At 37.9% G+C, this 15949-nt stretch overlaps 1 pseudogene; it reads left to right on the top strand.

The window, feature by feature from the left end:
* The first annotated feature begins 2601 nt into the window (after positions 1-2601).
* Positions 2602-14471, top strand: Set-ps7 (Set nuclear proto-oncogene, pseudogene 7; annotated as a pseudogene).
* The last annotated feature ends 1478 nt before the right edge of the window (positions 14472-15949 follow it).

Below are 15949 nucleotides of genomic sequence, written 5' to 3' on the forward strand. Positions count from 1 at the left end.
TCTGCAGTTTCATGAGGTGACAGTTTGGGCATAAACACATTGCATTTATGGAGCTGTTTCTAGGGAAACTCTGGTTGGAAAAGGAAAGCAAGTCCTAGCACTGAGATGCAAAATTCATAGGCACTGGGGTTTCCTTCGTAGACCTTGACTTATGGCTTCCTTAGCTTAAGAATTGATCAGGCATCAGCAACAGTTCTGAGAATCTGTGTATCTGAAATACACAGATAAGACAATCTTAACAAGGTACAAGTGACTGCATTTATTTAAAGGTTTCATGGGGAATTTTTTTTTTTTGGTTATTTTGTTTTGTTTTGTTTTGGGTTCAGCTTTATTATTTAGCAATAGATCTCTAGTCTTAGGCTCTGCTCCTTATTTCTTGCCAAAACTATAAAATCTTAGCTTTATATAAGGAGGATAATATTTCTTTGAAATTATAGCATTCAGATAAATGTACATGTTGCTGTATATATTGCATATATGGTATATTTTAGTTTATTACTATGATTGTATGCAAAATCTTATATATTCAATCACTCATCAATTGATTAACGACTAAACAGATGCCGTTCACTTATAATGTATTCTGAATTGTGGAAATTATTTACAGTCTCTAACAGCCAGTGCATTCAAAAATCTGAATTCAGCACACTGTTTAAATCTAAATCCTGGGTTTATTTCATTTGCTTAACCAGTGACCTTGAATTGTGTGAACCATTTCTTTGCAGTCCAGATGGAAACTTAAAATGAAAGACGTTCAAAAGATATTGTGGACAATTTTTTAAAAATTTAATATATCCTCTACAAAGTAATAGGTTATATTGTTTCATCTTTTATCAAAAACACATAAATTATTTCTATTACTATAGTATTCAGTACTTTCAGTTCAGTTTGCTTTGATCATGTTATACACTGTAGTGAGCAGTAAATAATTAGATGGTTTAGACCTAGACATTCTTACTGGTTCTGTGAACTATAAACCAATTTCCATATTATTTAAAAGGTCAACCCATGACAGTCTCTTTAGTTAAGGAAAACAAAACGAACAGAGACAAAGCAAAACAAACCCCCAAAATGCAACAAAATAACAACAAAAACAAAATGAAAACAAAACCCTAGCTCTCAGGGAGACGTCTGACTTAAAGAAGGATGGCAAAGGAAAGTTGTGATATTTAAGTTCTATTAAGTTCATTCTTTTTTTTTTATGAAAAGCCTTGTCGTTTATCTCATTTTGCCCTGACAGAACTGTGATAAAGTAGGTATATTTTAATCAGATTTGCTAGTGATGAAAAAATGAATTGTAGAAACTTTCAGCATCTTGCCCAAGATGTAGCAAAATTGAAGATTGGGGCAAAGACAAAAATCCCATCATGGAGGAGAGGAAGTAGACAAAGTCCCACCACAAGGCAATCCCACCACCAGGCCACCCCACCACTAGGCCACCCCACCACTAGGCCACCCCACCATTAGGCCACCCCACCACTAGGCCACCCCACCACTAGACTATCCCACCACTAGGTCAGAAGCTGTGAGAAACTACTAGCTGCTAAAAGAGGGACGATCATTTTTCTCAGTGGAATGACAACTGGCTATAACAACGACACCCAAGACAGGTCACATGCCAGGAGCAGTTGGACAATACAAATCAGACTTTATTGACCACTTTTGTTTGTTTCTGTTGTGTTTTGTTTTGTTTCCATAAGAGAGAGAAAGAAGATGAAGTTAGGTACACAGGGAAGCAGGGAAGATCTGGAAAGAAGTGGGGGATGAAAAATAATATAATAAAAATACACTATATGAAATTCTCAATGAATACATAAAGTAAAACAAATTTAATAGGTCAAAATAAATAATAAAGGTTAGGAAAAGTTTTGTTTTGTTTTTCCGGAATGACAGTCTAAACTTCCAGCAATTCTGCTACCAAGTCTGGCAAGGCCTGTAAATGAGACATTTGTCTTAAGTTTGCTGGCATTTTATAGCATCTCATTACAGGAGGCAACTGTTTTTAGATTAAAGTATTTGGTATTGCCCCTCAAATCTCAGGGTAGCATTGCTGATTCAGAGATTTGTGTCTTGCTAACTCTCTGCCCATCTCCCTAAGTTACATGCAATGTTTAATTTAAACGTATGTCATTAAACCTTTCCCTGCAAGCATCATTTGACTCAGTGGCGGGTTGAACTGAAGATGGACACACAAGAGTAGAAAACATAAGAGAGAGAGGGAAGATGGGGTTGGGTATACTGGCAGCCCCGCCTATTCTGTCAGTCACTGAAAAATCCCTCCCTCTACTCTGCCAAGAGAGCCAAGGAGGAAGAAAAGGCAGAGAGGAAGAACTGTAAACAGAAGTAGGAGGGTGTGTCCATCATCTGTTTGCAAGTCCAAGACCATAAAAACGTTTCTCTTTTTTCTGTGTCATCTGTATCCACCATTTTCTAGGTGTTCTAATTGCTGAGTGGTCTGCCTACGTATATTCAATAAATGGTTCCCAGTCTAGGACGACGAGCCAAGCACTATTCTTTTATCTCTAGTTTCCCCGTCTTCTTGTAAATTCTCTTAGGAAAAAACATGACTTGCCCTTCTTTCACGCTAGTCAATGCGGTGACATGCACAGTGTAGTAAAAAGAGGACGAAACCGAAGAGGAGACACAGCTTGGCGTCTGGAGACGGAGTCCATCAGTCACAGTCAGAAAGAAATTACGAAGATTGCTTTGTTTTAGCCTGTTTAAAGAAGTTGGCTTTGGGGAGAGTAGCATTTTGCTGTCTCTGTGGGATAAATTTCTTCTAGGGGTAAAAAAAAAAAGTCTCTGCTGGTGAGCATTTTCAAGGTGACCCAAAAGGCTTAGAATTTAAACAACAAAAATGTGAACAGCCGAAAAGAATGCTGGGGAAAATAATGTTGGTGCCTTCTGAGAAGAAAGTACAGCGATTTAAAAATGAACGCAGTTGGATCTTTTGATGTTTGGCATGCTTTCTCCCCAGAGAAATTATGTGCAATTACAGTTGGGAACTAAGCAGTAGTCTGTTGTGTATAGCTGGATTTTTTTTTAACTCACAAATTATCATCAATAAGCAAGTCAAATCGAATCTTCCAGTTCTGGGGCTCAGCAGGTGTTGGGAGTTGGTAAAGTCTGTGGTAGAGGAGAGAGAATTTTTCCTCTTGCTCAGCCTGTGCGGTAAGAGAGGGTTGGAACTGGAAGAGAGAATGTGTTGGAATGAAGACACGGAAGTTGGTGTGTGAACACATTTTAGGATCCTGTAAGGCACACAGCAGTCAAGTTGAGTTTTAACCACAGTCATCATTATTGTGAAAGATACTGCTTGATTTCTATTTGACAAATGAGAAAATTTAAGTTTTATAGGCGTGTTTGGAGAGATGGACTTAGCTAAATGGTAAAGGTGCTTCTACAGCTGTGAGGACCTGAGATCAAGTTTCTGGGACCCGTGCAAAAAACCATGTGCATAAGGCAAGCACTTATAATAGAAAAGGGGAAAGGAGGGGGAGGAGGGGGAGGAGGGGGAGGAGGGGGAGGAGGAGGAGGGGGAGGAGGGGGAGGAGGGGGAGGAGGGGGAGGAGGAGGAGGGGGAGGAGGGGGAGGAGGGGGAGGAGGGGGAGGAGGGGGAGGAGGGGGAGAAGAAGATACAGAGTTCCCAGAACTGACCTACGGTTGTCTTCTGACCATTACATACATGTATGTACACCTCATGTTCATACGCACTCACGCAAGGAGTGTTTGTTCATTCCATATGCTCAGGAGTTCAGTTCACATTGTTTGAATCCAGTATTTGTACCTAATGAAATGTTATTCAGACATCTGTCTGTAGTGCCGTGTCTCTTAGACATTGTGACATTTTAATCTCTGTGGTGGAGACTCAGAATAATTGTAGGCCATCTATGGCCATAAAGTAGCAAATACACTCAGGAGGAAGTTCACCTGTGAGAGGGGTGGCCATCCTGTCCCTACCTGGTAGCTCTTCGCCTCTTTTCCCTGACTGTGGTCTCTCTGCCCGTGAGGAAGCTGGGTTATGGTTCAAACGCGCACCAGGGCACCTTGTAGTCAGTTCCTCTTAATTAACTGAACCTCAGCTCCCAAGGCTGCAAGTCTCTAAGAGATAGCAATGCAAATATTTCGTAAATCTTATGTAGAAGACTTTATTTTTACTTTCAAGACCATTCATAGAGGTTTGGGGAAATCTTGAAACAGTTATTTAAAAGCTCACTACGCCCAGCTTCAAGTTGATTGACGTAGCCGTTGGGAGCCAAGGCAGTGAAGTTCCAGATGCACACTCTGATAAGTTGCAAGTACTGAACAGCAAACGGGACGAGTGACACATGTGACGCGTGGTTGCTATTTAAAGCATGTCCCTTCCTGAACATTCCCAAAGTTTAAGTAAATCATCTCCTCAGAAAATGGCCAACTTTATCATAAAAATTAAAAAAATATGTGATAGCTTGCTGTGGTGCTGACAAAGGCCAGCTTTAGGAACACTTTTCCTGAGTTGTACATAGTTGAGTAAGCTTATTAAACTATTAATTATCAATTTTGTTTTGACAACGTTCTATGTTTGCTACAGCTAGCTCTTTCTGAATCATGGATTTCTTGAACGATAATTATTACACCATTGGTTAGGGACCATCATGTCAAGGCTCTGAACTCACGCTCCGTGTAGCTGTGTTCCAGCCCGAAGTCTCAGCCTAATTCTAACCCGTCCATTAAAAGTCAATGCCTCTCAATTTTTAATGACAGAAAGAGAAAGAAATAAAGAAAAACCAAGCCAAAAATATTATGTTAAAAATCTCAGATAAGTCAGAGCCCAAAATTTTAACAAAATAGCAATTAAAAGTATAACTATTTTTCAGGATTGTATCTAAAATTAGTATCTTAGCTATAAATTATATAAATCTATTTACGCACATATCAATATATTACTTATCTATTAATTTAATAGTGATTTTCCCAGTGGTATTTCACTTATTTCCCAATATTGACGTAATGTGCATTACTTTAGATGTCTATACTTACTGACATAACGGTGAGCTCCCTTCTCTAAGTGTGTAATGAAACCATATGCATGGGGCATCAGTGTTCTGATTTTTCACAATTGCTTACATTATATGGAACTGTTCCAAGGATGTCCTCAGATTTTATCACTGCTTCCTTTGTCCCAGTTACATAGGTAGCCCTGGCTGACATAGCCCTCACTTCAAGCTCACGCAGATCCACCTACTTTTGCCTCCCAAGTGCTAGGGTTAAAAGGCATGTGTCACCAAACCACTGCTCCTTTTATTTGCTTTTAAAGCGAGTGTTCTGACAGATTGTCATATTTCTGAGGTTTGAGAAAAATGCAGTTCAGCATAACATACCTTTCAATCAAAACAGAAACAGATTTTCAAAGATTTATCACACAGACATTTACTTAGATGTTTTCAAGTTTCGTTGGAGTAGTACGTTGTTTCTGTGACATCCTAGTCCTAATATGTTATGTGAACATTTAAAATCTATTTTCCTGAATGCTTTTTGTTTTACTTTATTTCTATAAAACCCAAAGTTGTATACAATTCAATTTTTCTCAGATTTCCCTATCACATGATCAGATTCACTACTTTGTGGTTTGAAGATGAAATTCCCTATAGGCCTATGTGTTAATATACTTGGGTCCCAGCTTGCAAGAACCTTGAGGTAGGTCCTCAATGGAATAAGGCTCAAGGGGAGGGCCTGAGGTTTGACTGCTTGGTCACACCTCATGTGAACGTAGATGAAATGTGACTACTGTGTTAAACTCCTCCTGATAGGACTTCTGCTAAAATGGTTTACAATGTGAGACAAAATAAAGACTCTTGTGACAGGGATTAAGTAACACCATTTTCAGTGTTAGATATAAATATGAGAAAAGTCATGAAAACTTTTCCTAGCCCATGGAATCTTGAGTAGTCTGTCCTCTGTCTTACTTATTTTCTAAGAGGTTTAACTCTCTCTCTCTCTCTCTCTTTCTCTCTCTCTCTCTCTCTCTCTCCCTCCCTTCCTCCCTCCCTCCCTCCCTCCCCCCCTCTCTGTGTGTGTGTGTGTGTGTGTGTGTGTGTGTGTGTGTGTGTGTGTGTATGTATGCGCACGTGCATGGAAACTCAGAAGGCAGAGTAGTGAATGCTCTTAACTGCCAAGCCATCACTCCAATTCCATGGGTATTTCTGTGATATTTGTTTATGTTCAGTTCCCTTTGACCACTTTTAGTAACTAATTTTTTGCACATAGATCTCTCTCTCTCTCTCTCTCTCTCTCTCTCTCTCACACACACACACACACACACACACACACACACACACACGTGCATACCAAACAAGTCTGTATTTTCTTATATAATGCTGCCAATTTACATTCTATTTTGACATTTTCTTAAGTCAGAGGTCTATTCTATATTAGTACAGGTTGATGGTAATGATTAATAATATCGACAAAATTCATCAAAGGGCAGCTACTAATAAAACAGAAAGAGCAGAGAGGGAAATGCCAGGGAAAACTTCCAGTTAGAGCACCAAATAACTTGGCTATCTGAAAACAACTTAACCCTTCTTGTACCCCAAACCATTCTACACTTGCTGTGGTTCCCATGTCTGTATAAGCACTTTTTGTTTATTCTGTGAATAACACACACATTAGAGACAAATTTCTTTTCACATCTAATGGTGGCAAACTCATGTTTCAGGCTTTAAGCATTAATGCCATCTTTGTTTTATCATTGTCAGACATAAAGTAAGAATTTGTGTTTTCAAACTTGTTGTTTGGAAATTCTCATGCCCCACAATCTTTCAGAAACAAAGATAATTGCATGTTGATTCTATACTTGAATTAATGAATAGGTGAAAGATTTGTATATTTTTATTATGTAAATAGATTAATACATATATTGTAAACTAAAGACTGCACATGGCAGACATTCTTAACTCCTGCAGTGGGAAAATAATACATATAATCAGTTACTATTATCCTGAATCCAGATAAATTGTTTTGTCATGATAGCAAGAAAGAAGAAAATTTAAGATTTATTCATGCTGCAATCAGTTTAATAATTCAAGAAACTGGGAGAAGTGTGTATCTTATGTCTGAGTAATGACTCACAGTGTGGGAACTCCTTCAAAGGTCAGTTAACACAAAGAATACCCTTGCTATAGAATGCTCACTGATACAATAATATCATTTATTATGTGAATGAGGACATCAGGGAATTTAATTGCTTTTAAATATCATCTACCATGTGGCCAGGCTTCTGCAGACCTGGGAAATCCACCAGCAACCTCACAAAATCCTCTTCTCATTGATTGTTCATTCATATTTTATGAAAATCACATCAATTTAAAAGAACAGGAAAACAAATTTTATTTCCCATTCTAAATATAATCAGGTCTGAGTGTGTAAGAGAAAACCTCCAGGAACGGCCGAAGTGAGAACAGCAAAAGGTCATTTTAGATTTTGTTGTTGGAAAACAGAAGGCAAAATAAAACCTGTAAGAAGAAAACGTAGAGTGGGGTATGCTTAGTAGATATGTTTGAGTGCAGAATAGCAAGGCTAATACATGGATGTTTGAGCAGCATTGATTTGGTTGGCTCCTCACATGACAGTGATAAGTGGATTCATGCATTTTCACTTAGGAACTGATCCCTCGCCTGGTACCTCTAGGTTATAGTTAGTTGTTATATATAATGGAGACATTTATCTAACATTCAGGAATACGCTGGCAAGAAAACAAAAACAAAAACAAAATCTAGAAGAGTCCATTTCTTTCTCAGACTTTGGCTTATTTGCATCTTCTATTTAGTGGAAAAATAGTTTGCTACAGATTGTGTTCTTAAATTCACATCTTTCCCATTGTCTGTAGTCTCACATGCTGCCTTCCTTACACTGTTTGCTTGTGATTACTGTGCTCATCTGTTCAAAACACATCCAAGATCCACTTCGAACATCACCAGCACCTTTCCAAGTTCCAGACTTCCCTAGACACTCAGCAGTCGCAGCCCCATAGACCATGGATCTTCCCACCAATCAGGAAGAAGTTAGCACGGTCTAAAACAGAATTACCAAATATTCCAGCTCATTATTTTCTTCTAGTGACTTAAAACACATCTGTGGCTTAACTTCATATTTCATGTGAAATAGAGTTAAAGTCATTTTCTGTGAGAGTGGCACACTTATTTTCTAAGTAACATCTCCCATGGGGGTTTGTTGTCTAGTACAGTCTATTTTGAACCATTCACACTCGCACACAAACACCCACATTCTTCCTCATTTGTCTTCAAAATACAGCTTAAAGTTCCTGTTGTTTTTTAAAACATTTCATTTAGCTTTTTTTAAGTTTTTAGAATTCCATACGTTGGTACCATTTTTATGTCATTTCCTCTTATTCTCCTTTCTACCTTTCAGCTCTTCCTTTGCCCCGTGTCTTTATCTGGAATTTATGACCTCTTCTTCTTTAAAATATGTTCAGTATATGTGATTAGCAATGCTCTAGGGACATGTGTTTAGGGCCGGCCATTTGTGACTAGGTACTTAAGAAAGTTTGATTTATTTATTTTTTATCTTTTCTTTCCAATACCAATTATAGTGGATATGTGGTAAATACATTGGTAAATTAAAAAAATTAAGATTATATTACTAATGTCTAATATGGATTTTCATGAGTATATCTCCTCCAAGAAATAACTAAGTTTATTTGAGATAAGTGGAAGTGAGCAGAATCTATTCCACACATCAGATGACCCCTGGCGGTATCAATTTTTGTGTATCTTCCTATTGACAATGCAAAGCAGATTTCTCCATGCATTAAATTCCCCTCTGTGACATGGTTAGGCTGCTGAAACCAAAACAACATCTATTCTCTAAATAAAATAATCAAGATTGGAGGAGAAGGAAATTTCACCATATTGATAAGACCTCTACAAAAATACGCATCTATTTTCAGACTAAATGTGGAAATGCTCCAACATAAGAAAAACAAGTTGGACATTCAGCCTTCGTTTCTTCTGCATATTCGCAGCATGAAGGTCAAAGTTTGTAAAGTTATATTTGTAAAGTAAAATAAAAGCTGTAGACCATGAAATATAAGTAAAATTGTCCTTATGTTCCAATAATACAATATTGTAAACGAACCCCTAAATATGTATGTTTAAAAAAAATTTAAGAGTTATTTTCAAATTGCTGATTTTAAAATACTTCAGGAATATACAAAATATACAAATTATTACATAGACTGACTTGAAATACACTGTCAGATATTGAAATAGTTTCTAATTAAATCTTAACATAAGATTTGCAAAGGGCAAACACTTTAAACTATAATTTGATATGAAGTAAAGCTAAATGTAGAAGTGTATGAGCACACATACCATGTCCATGGATAAAAATGCTCAATATTAAAAAGGCACCCACGTTCTAAATTTATCTATGGAGTTGGTACAAGCCAAACTAAAATCAGAGCTGATATTTGGTTAGAAATAGACAAATTGTTTATATGAATCAAATCATCTTGAACCAAAAAACAGTCAGGAGGGTTATCAATGAACCCTATAATCAGTTTACCAAAAAATTGGAGCAATCACAATAATATAATATTAATGAAGGTAATAAATTTAAGACAATATAAGACTCACTCTAATAGAGTACAGTAGAAGTATTCTGAAGTGGAAAGTTCTGGTTGTCATATGATGCTTTCCTGAATCAGATTCATGTGTTGTTTTGCTGAAGCAGACCGGTGAGAAGACACGTGATATTTGGAGAGAGTATTAGTAGGTCCTGACAGAGTGACGTGCACTTGCATTGCTAGTCAAATGCTCCATTGGTCTTGCGTCTTAACTGATCTTCACATATTGTGAAGAGAGGCATGGCTGTTTCTGCTGGGTTGGGCCACAAGCAGCTGATTCGTGTTTGATGATACTTTTCAACTAGATGGTTGGTATCCTGACACTACTAAACGGGAGTGTTGGTATGTTGACAGTGGAGATTGGAATCTCCCCGGAAGAACTATGTCTAAACAGCTCCACATCCCCGTGTCTTATCTTCAATCTTTTCTCCACTACCTTTGGTCAGTGGGCTAGGAGGGTTGAAGTATTTGAGAACCTGTATTAAAGTGAGTTTTGAAAAATCTAAGCCTACAATACTCCACTAGAATCTTTTTTCACAGACAAGCTCTATACAATAAACCCAAAACAGATCATACAGTAAAGATCTTTCTCCTAATAGCTAAGCATTTAAAAAGCACAACTGCAGTTCGATGAACTTAGAAGCCATTCTGCTCACTCCTGTGAGAGAACTGACTTCAGAAATTTGCATCCCTACTCGGTCATTTTGATCCATGAAGATTTCTATTCCTACCCTTATGGAGAACATGAATGGACAAACATATTAAATGGTACTTTGCTCACAGGTATCATTTCGATACTACAAATCAGTTACCAAACATAGGGAAGCCTTCCTTTTATGAGATCAAAGGGTGACATAGAGGCTGTGGCTTCTGTGAAGCTTTCTTTAATGATGTGAAAGGAAGAGTAATAGGGCCCAAAGCTCACAATCTAAAGTTGTCTTTTAATGAAGGGCCACACTTGCTCCTTCTATGATATTGATCAGGCAGCCCAGCTACTAATGACAACTAGACTTTACTCTCTTAATATACTCCAAGTAAGGGAGCACAACCCTGAACACTGGAGGACAGCAGAGAGCAAAGGGCAGGGGTGAAAGTGTCTTGCAGTAGACACAGGTATCTTTGCCATTATTCAATCAGCAACTGATTCAGGAGGCACTGTGGCCAGCTATTTGAACCCTGAGTCAGGATCCCACCTAGTTACACAAAAAATGTACTTAAGTACTATCTACAAATATAGATAGGTTAAAATGTACACCTCTGGTTTATTGTGACAGTGGCAAAAAGTTTGAAATGTTGGAAGAAGCAATTCATAGGACTAGAAAAAAATAAAGACTGGGGAGCTAGAAAAAAATGTTGATCTACTCTAAAAGTGTGTGTGTGTGTGTGTGTGTGTGTGTGTGTATGTGTGTGAAATCAATTAATTGCAAACATACCACTGTGCTCATTTACTGGATGCTTTCCTTTGAACTTATATTTACTAGATTTAGTAAGCAGGAGGATTTAATGAAGTTCAGATGTGACAAGGACATTGTATATTTAAGATGAAACATTGTGGCTGTAAAGAGAGCTGACGGTGTCTTCTACAAGATAGAAACACGATTCTTCTCTGAAGGTATGACTTAAAAGGCTGATGTTAAACAAACACAAAGCAGGGTAGAAAGGCACAAGTAAATTAAAAACACTTGAAGTATAATGGGAGATAGATAGCATTCGTCAAAAAGCAAGCCAGAATCAATACTGTAAATGCATCTAAGGCATAAGAAGAGTAAGAAGAGTAAAACAAATGAAAAGTAAAAAAAAAATCTGGATTTATCCCATCTGTACGGTTGACCTTTCAGAAATTAATTAATAGAAAGATGGCAAAAACAAGGATATTTCACCTTTGGACTTAGAGAGTAAGGATAAGAAGAGAGGACAATAGGTTGAGGCAACTGTCTCACATGTTTTAACTTGATAGGCAAGAGGTAAAGAAGATGGTGGATGGTGTACCATCTAGAGAAAAAGGGATGGCAAACTAATGGATACACTCTTGCTTTGGTAAGGCATCTAATGAACAGCTCAAACCATTAGATTCAACTTGCTATTTAAATAATTGTTCCAAAATCAAAGGTGAAACACAAAGTGCTTTGTATTTGAGCCCAAATAAGATATTGGATACTCATCCCCATGTTATAATGAAGGCTTACTACTTCCTGCAACTAACTGGATAGACTCAAAGTGATGCTGTAGTGTTGAGAGCTGCAGCTCGCTGTGGATCATCGTAACAGAAAATTTTAAGTTCTAATTGTGTCCGGTAACTTGGCTATGAATCAGGTAAGAAATGTGTTAGTAGAAAGCACTGTTTTTATATCATTTTGATGATAGATATCATAAAATATAAGTTGTGTTTATGTGAGTGTTTCATTCTCCAGCAGAACAATAAGCAGTAAATCTTCCTCTGTAAGTTCTACTCATTAGCTCTCACAATCCTCGTGGGACAAGAAAGTAGATGTCATTTACTTTCTCTTTTCTGGTGAGGGTTCAAAGACGAAATAGAATGTGTCTGCAGAGACCCAGCAAGTATATCTGAATAGATTAGCCAGCATTTGTAAGAGAGGAATGGGATGCCTAGTATATGCCACAAATGCCAAAATAGCCTGGAGAGCTATCATACCCACTGGTTACATAGCGGTATGCAGAAGTCAAAGTTCCATGCTCATAATGTCTATAGTACAGAGTAGAATGGGAAAGCTCCTGTGAGTTGTAAGACACTGAATTTAAAAACTGAAGTATTTAATCAGACACCATAGTAATGTGCAATTTGTGTGCACATTTTCGATTTCTTAAATCATTAGAAAACAAATTGTATAAAATATTAACACTCAGAATCTATTAGTCCGACTAAGTTATTTTCAGGAGTCTGTGGCAAATTCTGAGTTGTGGTTCTTTGAGGAGTGAAGACACACAATCACAACAGTGAGGACCACTAAGGACAGCAGAAAACAATACTAGCAAGATTTTTATCTTAATTCAGCATCACTAAACAGACTCTGCATTTTACTTAAGTAGTTTATAGGAAAGTGCACCAGATATCTAGAAGGAAAAACTGTGTGCTGTTTACTAAGGATCAACGTTTGAAGTGTTTTCCAGAAACCTCATCTGAATTGACTTATACTAAAATGTCCATATAAACTACAAGAGTAGAATTTCTAATGTTAAATTTTGGAAATATGCTCAAAATATTAAAGAATTTTATTATGTAGAAGGTTAGGAAGAAAGTCATTTAGGCACCAGAGGAACTTTGATATTAATTATACCCCAGCACCAATACAACTGGTTATTAAATACACATTTCCAAATATTGTTGTATTCTCCAGAGCTTAAAGGACAAGATAGAAAAGGCAATAAAAGTTTAAGGAGATTTAGTAACTCTTATATTTCCCATCAGTCTAGAAGCTTAATTACCTAATCCATTTGTTAATTTTCTTCTCACTATCTTTCAAAATAGCTGCTCCTAGATACTCCAAGGGGGAAAATGTAACAAGAATCTTGTAGATATTATCTCCGGGCCAGACTTCTTGTACATTTTGTTTACCCAAAGATGTTCAAGCAACAGCCACAGAGAGCTCTTTGCTCTGATATGATTTCATCTCCCCTTTGCAGGTGGCTTAAAGTAGTAATAAGTGCAATCAAGTTAAGTGACTGGTATTGCAGGGAGACTTAGGCAGGATTAAAGCCTGCTTTCTGTATTTCATACTTTTTACTGCTAATTGCAAGAACACAATAAAACATAGCAACTTAAGTTCCTGTGAGTTTTTTCCTGCTGAGAACATGGGCCTCTGCCCTCTGCCCTCTGGCTACCCACCTTGCACCATTGATCCAAAATAGTAATCTGTGATCCTGCCTCAGACCCAGAACCCAGATTGACTGCTGCCCCGAAGCTGGAGGACAACTCGATCTGTCCCGGCCTGCTGAAGGAAGAGAAAGAATAGCAAGAAGCAACTGAACATACTGATGAGTACAAAACGAAGTAAACAGACTTAATGAACAGGCCAGTGAGGAAAGTTTGAAAGTGGAACAAAAACATAACAAAGTCCGCCAACCATTTTTTCAGAAGAGATCAGAAGCGATCCCAAACCCCAAATTTTTTAGATAACAACACTTGTCAGCCATCCACAAGTGTCTGTACTGCTTGGGGAGGAGGAGGGGGAGGAGTCTCAGAGCTGAAGTAACAGACTTTGAAGACATTAAATCAGGTTTACAGAATATTTTTGATGAAAATCCTTACTTTGGAAATGAAGTTTTCTCCAAATAATTACATCTGAATGAGAGTGATGACCCGTCTTCAAAGTCCACCGAAATCAAATGGAAATCTGGAAAGGATTTGACAGAATGCTCAAGGCAAAAGCAGAATGAGGCCGACAGGAAGAGGCAGAGAGCGTCTGTACCTCAGTTACTGAGCGTTCTGATGCGGGTGCTGATGAGTTAGAGAGGTCATCAGCTATATTTGGCCCAATCCCTCGCAGTACTAGAGGCAGAAGATGATGACTACAGTGACGACAAGGACAACAGTGACAAGGAAGACAGCAATGAGGAAGACAGTGACAAGAGGAAGGGTTGAAAGATATTGATGAAGAAGTGGATACGGATGAAGATGAAAAAGGTAAAAATGGCGATGAAGGGGCAGAAGGAAAGGAGGATGAAGGTGAGGATGACTACACAGAAGACCGATGGATTCCAAATTTTTTATTTGTTTTCTTTTTCTTTTTTAATTTTCTCTAGTCCCTGCAACCAAGTTGCAGTCATTTCCTCGCCCTCTCTCTTGGACGATTTCACCCTAAGCTCTTTCAGCATCATGGTTCTCAAGGAACTGGGGGGCAATACCTTGAGCAAAATACAACAGGAGAAGCATCTTCCCATTTCTGTTCTAAATTCATTTCTATCCTCCTGTCTCCAAATATGTGGATTCAAAACCATCACCATGCTCCGTGGGAAGAAAGAAAAGCTGTCTAGTTTCATTGGCTCTGCTAGAGGCTGTAGGTGCTAGGTCTCTGTGTCATTGTGCATGGAGTTCTAGCTTTTTTCCTTTCTCTATATATTGGGCTCAGAGATTACACCAAGTCTCCAAATACATACAGCATTTACCAATATGGGTCTGTCTACCTTCTTTTGTTTAATAAAAAGAAAGAAGCGAGGGGGGGTACAGTCAGTAAGGGTAGGTTTGATGTCCCTGGGAGCGGGTGGTAAGTAGTCATTTGACAACATGGCTTCTCATTTAGCATGTTTAATTGTGATGTTTATCAGACATCCTTGCAGTTTATGGTGATACTTTTAACCTAAAATTTTCTCCTAACGATGACTTTTCCCTGTCACTCAATGGGAGAATCAGCAAAACCTGTAGTATTTTATTTGGAGTTAGCATTCTCTGTTGTAACTTTATTTTTATTATGCATTTATTTATTTATTTATTTATTTATTTATTTATTTATTTATTTTGTTTTTTCACTGTAGGGAAATAGATGCTCATTTTAAATGTTGAAGAGTACAAGTTGCTTTGTTACAATAAAACCAATGTGTAAACAAAACATTATTATAACTGGGAGCTAGAAATACGGTAACAGCTCTGAACACCTCATTCCAAGTTCCAACATTCATGGAAACACAGAGCACATCAGTTACCTCAGGCCAAAGAGGTCAGACACAAGGATGTCCCGAAGACTCACTGACCAACCAGCCTAGACAATCAGTGAGCTCCAGTAGCAATGAAATATTATCATTCACCAAAAACATAAAGAGAGAGCAGTAGAAAAAGAAACTTAGGTCAACTTTGGCCTCCATGCATTCACAAAAGCACAAACATGCACATGTGTATACACACATACACACACACACACATAAACACTTTTTAATTTTTTTGAAGTCAGATAAGGTATGATACACACTTATCTTCAACACTGAAGAAATGAAGACAAATGCCTGGAGCTCACTAGTTGGCCAGCATATACTAATTGGTTACTCCAGACCTCAGTGAGATGTTTTCCCTCAAAAATAACTAGAGGGATCGGTCCCTGAGAATTAAACTGGAGGTTAACTTCTGGCATCCACAGGCACACTGTATACACAGGCACTGTCAACTATATTTACAAGTTCACACGCATATCTGAACAGGTATACATACCCACACAGCCACACCTCATCCCCTCCCCCACCCCACACACATACTTCTAAGTTCTTATAATTCAGTACTGTGCATAGAGCTGCATTAACAGCCATATTGGAACTGTAAAGAACATTCTGTATATTGATCCCATTCAAAACATACTTTTCTCCTCTGAGAGGCAATTG

This window comes from Rattus norvegicus, chromosome 6, assembly GCF_036323735.1.
Source record: "Rattus norvegicus strain BN/NHsdMcwi chromosome 6, GRCr8, whole genome shotgun sequence".
NCBI classification, from domain to species: domain Eukaryota; kingdom Metazoa; phylum Chordata; class Mammalia; order Rodentia; family Muridae; genus Rattus; species Rattus norvegicus.